This window comes from Cryptomeria japonica, chromosome 4 (genome assembly GCF_030272615.1).
Source record: "Cryptomeria japonica chromosome 4, Sugi_1.0, whole genome shotgun sequence".
Taxonomy (NCBI): Eukaryota; Viridiplantae; Streptophyta; class Pinopsida; order Cupressales; family Cupressaceae; genus Cryptomeria; species Cryptomeria japonica.
In genome coordinates, this window is record NC_081408.1 from 281,396,043 (window position 1) to 281,404,604 (window position 8,562).

Here is an 8,562-nt window from a genome sequence, read left to right on the forward strand (position 1 = left end):
CACGCGGGGGCCAAGGCCAACTCACAGTAGTGCTGTTGCTGAGGCAATAGACACTACCTACCGGTAGTACTGCTGTCGATCGGTAGCAGGCCTACCGACCAGTAGTGCTGCTGCCGACCAGTAGCAGTCCTACCAATCGGTAGCACTGCTACCAATAGGTAACAGTCCTACCGACCGCTGGTAGCAATACTTGTCGACCAGTAGTACTGCTACCTGTGGGTAGCAAACACTACCGACCCGCATGGTGGGACTAGCCCGCCATGAGTAAGGTAAATTCTACGCATAAAATAATCACATGCTCCAAAAGCATTTAAAATCAACATGCCACAAAACCATTTAAACATAAAAATGATTCATTCCCTTATCTTTTCACGGGCACACACACACAGAGTGCCAAGATCCAATTTCAAAGGGATATTTATCAATAAGGTAAATGGTGAAATATAATCACACAAGAATCCAATAGATAACGATTTAGGCAACAATAAAAGAGGTAATTTCTAGAAGTTGATTTCAAGAACAAAAATACACAGCAAATAGAGAAATGAACCATTTCTTTCCTATAAGAAATCATATGATATAAGCTTCCCAAAATCAACAGCAACATTCATTTCTTCTTCCATTCCAATCATTCCACAAGAATTCATAAAGAGATTTGCATCTTTTCCAACACACAGGAAACAATTGAAAAATTCAAAATTAAATTTAAAACAAGAAGAGATTATCCAACCTTGAAGCGTACTAGCAAGCAAAATGGTGGAAGAATCCTAGTCCTTGCAAACCAAATCAAATTCCAACTCCTCTTTCGCAATGATTTTCCAAATTTCTCTCCAAAAATTTTCCCTCCCCCATTCCCGTTGTCGTGCTCTGTGAAGTGTACCTGTACCTGCAACCACAATGCACTCAATAAATCATTACAAGCATGGTTAGAAGATTAAATAAATGAAATGTAAAACCATAGCTAATTGACTTATTGCCTCCTAGTAAATGCGAGGATGAAAAATGCTCTCAAATCTGATTATGCAAATTCTAGTGACTTGACTACACTTAGATGGAGGATTTAAATGATGAAGATGCATGATCTAGCAAGAAATGCATGATTAAGCTATATGAATCTAGAAAATGAGCTAGAATTAAGATGCAATTAAGCTAAAATTGAGCATGATAACATTGCTAAAGATGATAAGCTATAAGCTAGATGCCTATAGTAACAATGCAAATGATGAATAAAAATGATATGAATTGGGACATGAAATTGAATTGGGACCCATATTGCTCCAAAATGAGTTTTATTTATAGGATTTTCCAAGGTTAGGGGTGATGTGGCAATAATCAACGGTTGAGATTGATTTGAAGATATCAATGGTTAAATTGGAGGAGGATGGCAAAGGGGGTTGGATTAAAGGGAGCATTGTCATCTCTATGGTGACAAGTGTCAAGAGGCTTCTAGAAGATGTTGGATGGAAGGAGATACTTAGTGACAAGTGTCACAAAGCTTCTAGAATATGTTGGATGAAAGGGGACATGGAGGTAGGTAGAATGGGTTAGGTTTAGGAATGGTTAGGTTTAGGAGTGGTAGAAGTTAGGAGAATTTGAATTTAAAAATTCAAATAATATGAAAAGGATAATTAATCTCAACAACTCATAAATTCGATTTGTTTTAATTAATTAGGATTTAGAAGAAATGAATTTGGATGGAGGGAATTAATTAATTTGAATTAATTAATTAAAGGGGTGAAATGAACCTATTTAATAAATCCTTAGATTTATTAATAAGTAGATGAATGAGAGATTTAATCAAATTGCTTAGTGAATTCAATTAAATTGGGAAGGAGAGATTAATTAAATAATTGCTTATTCAATTAATTATCTTCAGACCATTTTTAGGTGTATACATTTTGCCCCTCTTTGAAGCGAGGTGTGATGATGCGTTAATTCAAAGAATAATCTCATTTTGACGATGGTATTGATTTGATAGGATGCCCCAGCTCTTGATTGCTAAATTCTAGTACGATGATGCCCCCTCGGGAGATCAATTGAGTTAATTGATCTTTGGAGTTTTTGCGAGATTGATATCCCGATAGATTTGATTTGATTTCTACAATTGTGTTTGATGAAAATGCGAGTTCTTCGATTAGCTTGATTGCTTAGATTGGTAAGATTGAAAAATCTTGATTGATTAGAATCAGTCTGGTTTTAGGAAGGATTCATCCTGTATAACACAATGATGATCAAAGCGTCTGGTTTTAGGAAGGATTCATCCTGTATAAGACATGATCAGAACGTCTGGTTTCAGGAAGGATTCATCTTGTATAAGATATGAATCAGAATTAGATCATCTGGTTTCAGGAAGGATTCATCCTGTATAAGACGTGATAGAATTGATTAGGTTTGATTGATTGATTTGATTTGATAAGGTTGATTAGATAAAGAACTGGTTGTTTGTTAATATCAAGATGTAGAAATATTTGGATATACTGATTGTTGATTCTGTTGAGAGAGATAGCATAAGATTTGAGCTAGGTCGATAATATCATGAGAGAAATGAGTTGTTATTCTGATTGTGTATACACTTGTGATGATACTTTGATAATTCTTGCAATAGATTTAACCTTGGATAAAAGGAGCCTGTAAGATCCCATGCAAGAATGAAATGCAATGGAATGCAAATGAAAATGCAATGGAATGCAAAGCTATGACCGGACCAGTCACTGGATTATTTTGCATTTTTTGTCATCATTGAGCTTTTGAAATGTGGGAAGTGAGTACAAACATCGATGGTATAATTAAACCATGATGACCTGAGCATTACTTTCCTGGATTTTGATATAGCAAGTTAACACAAGCATCGAGGTATAATTGAACTGAGATGACCTGAGTGTTGTTTGCGTAAAATAGGCAGTATTAATCATTTCAACACGCAAATCGAAAATGTCTTCAATGATATTCTGATGATCCTGTCCCGAGACAAATTTGCACATATTAATGATTAATTATCAGACAACAGACAAGAAAAATATCATGTTTCTTCCTTGTTCCTCTAGTCAATGACATCCTGGAGTCACTCAGAAATCATGATAGCGAAAAGCAATATAGAAAAGTTGAACAATCATGTTACAATCATTATTCAAAAAGATATTATATACTGAGAAGTGTGTGATGTGCTTAGATTGATTTCGTGATAGCTTGATAGTTGATATTTTGATCTCATGTTCAATGTTGGATTTGTCTCAGTTTTCGCTTGATAAGAGTTGTCTAACTGTTTGGTCTACTTGTTTGATTAAGCTTAAAATGATCAAGAGTTTGCCCCCAGCTAGGTGTAATATTTTGCCCCAAGCCTAGAAACAAAGTCGTTATGATATATCCAATGATCCAAACCATGGCAAGAAGCCCCCTGGGATGTCTGCGTAAGTACAAAGGCTTTATGATGCATATGGTTAGTGTTGATGGAAGATGAATGCAAGCGGAAAATGCATGAACTAATAGATGGAAGAGCTAGCGGACAGATAACGCCTGTTTACCAGGTTTTCACCATCTCTTTTTATTGCACTTTTTCTAATATTTGATTTTTTTGGATTTTTCTGCTTTTTCACTTTTTAGGATTTTTCTGATTTTTCACTATTTTTGATTTTTCTGATTTTTCAGACATAGAACTTATTCAAGTGCATGCTATTGATGGGTTCCTCGAGTTGATCTCCATCCTGTGTTGATAGCTGATATGCTCCTGATCCAGATAGTGTTGTGACCACAAATGGACCCAACCAGTTTGGTTCAAACTTTCCTTTCTTCTCTCGATCTGCCTAATTGCGAGGATTTTCTTTTAGCACTAGTTCTCCCACTTGAAAGATTCTTGGTTTAACCTTTTGATTATAGCTCCGACACATTCTTTGCTAATATACCTTTAGATGATCAAAGGCATTTTGTCTTCGTTAATGGATCAGTTCTAACTCTTGTAGTCTAGATACTCTTTGTTCTTCATCTAGGATGAGACCTTTTAGCGATACATGTAGAGAAGGTATCTCTACTTCGATTGGCAATATGGCTTTTGATCCATATACAGAGAGAAAGGTGTGGCACCTGTCGGTGTGCAGATACTAGTGCGGTAGGCCCAGAGAATAGGGTTTAGTTGAATATGCCAATCTTTCCCAGCATCATTCACTGTCTTTTTAAGGATTTTCAGAATAGTTTTGTTAGATGCTTCTACCTGCCCATTTCCTTGTGGATAATATGGTGTGGAGAATCTGTGTTGGATTTTGAACTTCTCACATAGCTCTTGTACATCTTGATTCTTGAATGGTCGCCCATTATCAATTATAATGGTCATTGGTATTCCATAGCGACAGATGATGTAATTCAAGATAAATGCTGCAATTTGTTTTCCTATGATGTTGATGAGAGGTACCACTTCCATCCATTTTGTGAAATATTCAGTAGCTACAAGAATGAATTTGTGTCCATTAGATGAGGAAGGATTTATCTTTCCTACTAGATCAAGTCCCCATTGACAAAAAGGCCAAGATGTTGCTAAAGCATGTAGTTCTTGTGTTGGTGCATGAATCAAATTCCCATGGATCTGACATTGTTTGCATGTTCTTGCTATCTTAAAAGAATCTCGTTCCATAGTCGGCCAATAATAGCCCTAGCGTATGAGTTTTTTTGAAAGGGTAAGACCACTTGAATGAGTGCCACAAATGCCATTATGGACTTCATGTAAAGCCTTCTCAGATTCTTCTTGTTCGAGACAGCTTAAGAGAGTACCATCTAGACCTCATTTATACAGGGTATCCGCGATGAGAGTATAATGGGAAGATTGGAAAATAAAGTTTCTCTTTTGGTTCTTTGATAAGTCAGGAGGTAAGATATTATCTTTCAGGTATGTATAAGTTTGGCCATAGCAGGAGGAATCATGTCCAATAAGTTGACAGATGGTTTGGGAATTAGGACAATTAAAGGCGGGATGAAACAACTCTTCAACCAGGAATTCATAACGCTGTTGATTTTTCTGTGTCTGTAATAAAGAAGCAAGTGTAGCCATGGCGTCTGCTACTTTGTTGTCATTTCTTGGGATCTGTTCAAAAGTTATTTCTATAAAGTACTTCTTGAAATCATCCACCATCTTTTTGTAAGGCATGAGTTTGTCATCTTTTGTTTGATTGTCATCATTGATTTGATTAATGACAAGTTGAGAGTCTCCAAAGACTTGAAGTTGTTTCATGTTCCATTCTATAGCCATTTTGATAAATAGAATGCCTGCCTCTGATTTATGTTGTGTTCCTTTATTCATGCTTTCTCTTGATCCATGATGTGTTCCATTATTGATGCTTTCTCTTGATCCATGCTATGTTCCATTATTTATGCTTGCTCTTGATCCATGATGTGTTTCATTATTAATTTCTACTCCCGGACTGATATTTGGGTGATGTATTGTAAGATATGGATCAAACCCTGGAACATCTATATATGAATAGGTAAAGTTGATTTGCCATCTTTTGAATGGTTTCAAGTATTTCTGCCTTTCTAGTTCTAATAGAGAGATTGCTGGATGTAGATCAATTGTGCCAATGATAGTTGCCTTTGCTGGTGCTATCATGATAGATAACTTCTCTTGATAACATTCTGGTAAGGTGTCAAATCTCCTATCTCCTGATGCCTCGAGGAGGTTTTCACCGTTAGATGTGTCCTTTATTTTTACTTTTTCTTGGTCTAATGTTGCCAATAAATGGTTTTCAGCATTAGACCTGATATTATTTTCTTGATTTTCAATTGTGCGACTAGGAGATTTGACATCCATTTGACTCAAAGATACGTTAGCGGAATCCCTGGTGAAAGTTTTTGCGGGTTTGATTTCATCAAGATATAAGGATATGGCATGGTCATTAAGAAAGGTATCAATAGCAGTATGTCCTTCATTTTCCCAGTCCATAGGTTCAGGATCGCTTAAGGATAAAGGATCTTTAGGTTGAATAGTTCATATTAGGGGTCATGATAGAGATGTCAAGGCTTTCAGTATGTATTTCCATGTCTATAACGATACTCTCATCAGAATGACCTCGTATAAGAAAATCTTGATCATCCTCGGTTAAGTCCATGTCAGTAGAATGTGATTCTGATTCAAGTAGGCTAGTTCCTAACGTTTGTTTTGCATACGTGTGAACTACATCGACTACTATATCTGCTTCTTCATCCCTCTCCATTTGAAGTTTCTCTTGCTTGTTTGTCCATGATAGCAAATATTCTCCAGTTCCTTGATCTTTTAGCTGTATTTGTTTTTCCATGTTTGACAAAATTGATTCAAATGATTGTTCCTTAGATTATGTGCTTGAAGGTGTCGCCTCTTTGTTATGTGAAATTATGATCTCTTGAGCTAATCTAGTGATTTCTTGTTCATTGTATGGAAATTTTAAGCATTGATGACCTGTTGATGGTATGTATATCCTAAATCCATAGTCTCCTCAAGAGTATATTGTATGGTAGGTCCAAGTCTAAAACTTGGCATGTTGTATCTTTTTGCAAGGGTCCCACTTTGATAGGTAATATTACAATTCTCTTGGAGTAATGTTCTTCTTCACCAAATGCTTTGATTTTTATCCTTTTTTAGGGATCAACTGCATCTTTTGAATAGCCTAGAGCACGGACAAGATTCATAGAGAAAATGTTCAAGCCAGCTCCCCCATCTATCAGGACACGTTTAACAAGTGTTCTATGAATGAGGACTTCAATTTGCAAGGAAGTGTTATCAGGATTTTGCAATGAATTAATGCTTGGATATGAATGAGATGAGCTTTGAATAAGATCCTCTGAAATAGGCTTGATGGTCATTATGGATATCCCTTGGGGAAATTCAGCTTTGGATGCATTATTGGGCAAGGATGCTATGGAAGGTTCTTGCAAGCTTTCAGGAGGTGTAGGAATAGATGCCTTTGGAGCGTCAATTTGCTTATGGATTGATGGATCATTGTTAGACATGTGTGCATGATTTTGATCTTCTTTAGCCAAATCCTTTAGGGATCTCTTTAAGAGGTGCATAAAAGAACCACCTTTCTTTTGAGATGTATTTGAATCCTTATGAGGTTTTAACATAGTTTGATTTTGATTTTGGGCTTGTTTGATTGCTCTGATATGTTGGTTTGTCATGTGTATTTTACTTTGGTATGTCATGTTGATATGGTTTTTAGCTATTTCAAATGTTTCTATTTCCATTTTAGGGATTTGATTGTCCAAAAGTTGTTTTGGTAAGTGATCAATGGTCAATGTCAAGGCAATAGAGTGATATGACACTAAAAGAGGATTCAAGCGTTTAAAGGTTTGCAAGTTTTTCGATCTTCGGTTTAAGAGTGCAATGGTGATGATTTGATAAGAACCAGGTCCAGTAGGAACAATATATCCTACGATGTGGGACAAGGTTATCTTGACCAAACGTTTCAGTTTCGTGATAAAGGATGATTGATCCTGATAAGAAACTATGTTTGAGTGATTAGTTTATCAAAGAGGGTGATAATACACTTTGAGATGTTTAGATGTTGAACTTGTTGGGGGTAAGCACTTGAAAATCTTGAGGTGTATATGTTCTAGAGTCTGATTTTGATGGATGATACTTGACCAAGCAAACCAAGCAAACAATCTAAGCACGGATTGACAGATAAATAGGTGTTTATGCTAACTGCAAATTGATCAGGCAGAAATGATAAATCTGAAACAGGCATGTAAGACACAGTTCTGGACTGACAGATGCAGAGTTTCGTACGACAGATTATGCAGCATAGAACGACAAGAGATACAAAACAGAATGACAGACTAGTAACTTCATGTGTAAAGCAGTGTTTCGTATGACATAGAACCTTGACTCGTACGACATAAGATCAAGTAGTACGACATAATATCTTGACTCATACGACAGAGGATCAAGAAATATGACAGAGACTTATGACTCGTACGACAAGTATTTGAACAGTGATAAAATTTGTTTGCTTGTTTGAGTTTTGAACACTGAATTTTGATGTTTTACTTTGGTTTTCCAGTTTTAAGTGTCTGATTTTTCAATTTAGGAATGAATACACAACAAACACATGATGTGATACATGACTCTCAATCAAGCTAAACCCTAAGGGAGTTGGCTGAGAATGAAAACCTTTGCTTGCTGACTTAGGTACACACCCAATAGCTAATCAGAATGCGGCCGTTGAGTCTCACGCAATGGATTCTCAATGCCGTATTATCCAACTCCAAATGCTAATGGGAGGACGATATGGCAAGTGTCTTGGGAGAGTTACTATCTCTCTTGCACAAAGATTATCACCCTTTCAGAGGTGAATCAAGTAGCTTCTATTTTAACCGGCACTAGTAAGGGATCCGTTTGGCGCGTCAGGGTATAAACTTAATTAAGAGGTCTCCCAGCCTTGAAAACCAAGGTTTGATATACCCGAAGGTACGAAGGAGAGCTATTTCCGAGCATTGTTGTTGCTTTGATTTTCATCAAAAACACATTTATTTTATAGTGGGTTGAATTACTTGGCGTTAGCTGTTCCCACTTAGGTCGTTCCCCTCTCACCGACCTTAAGGGCT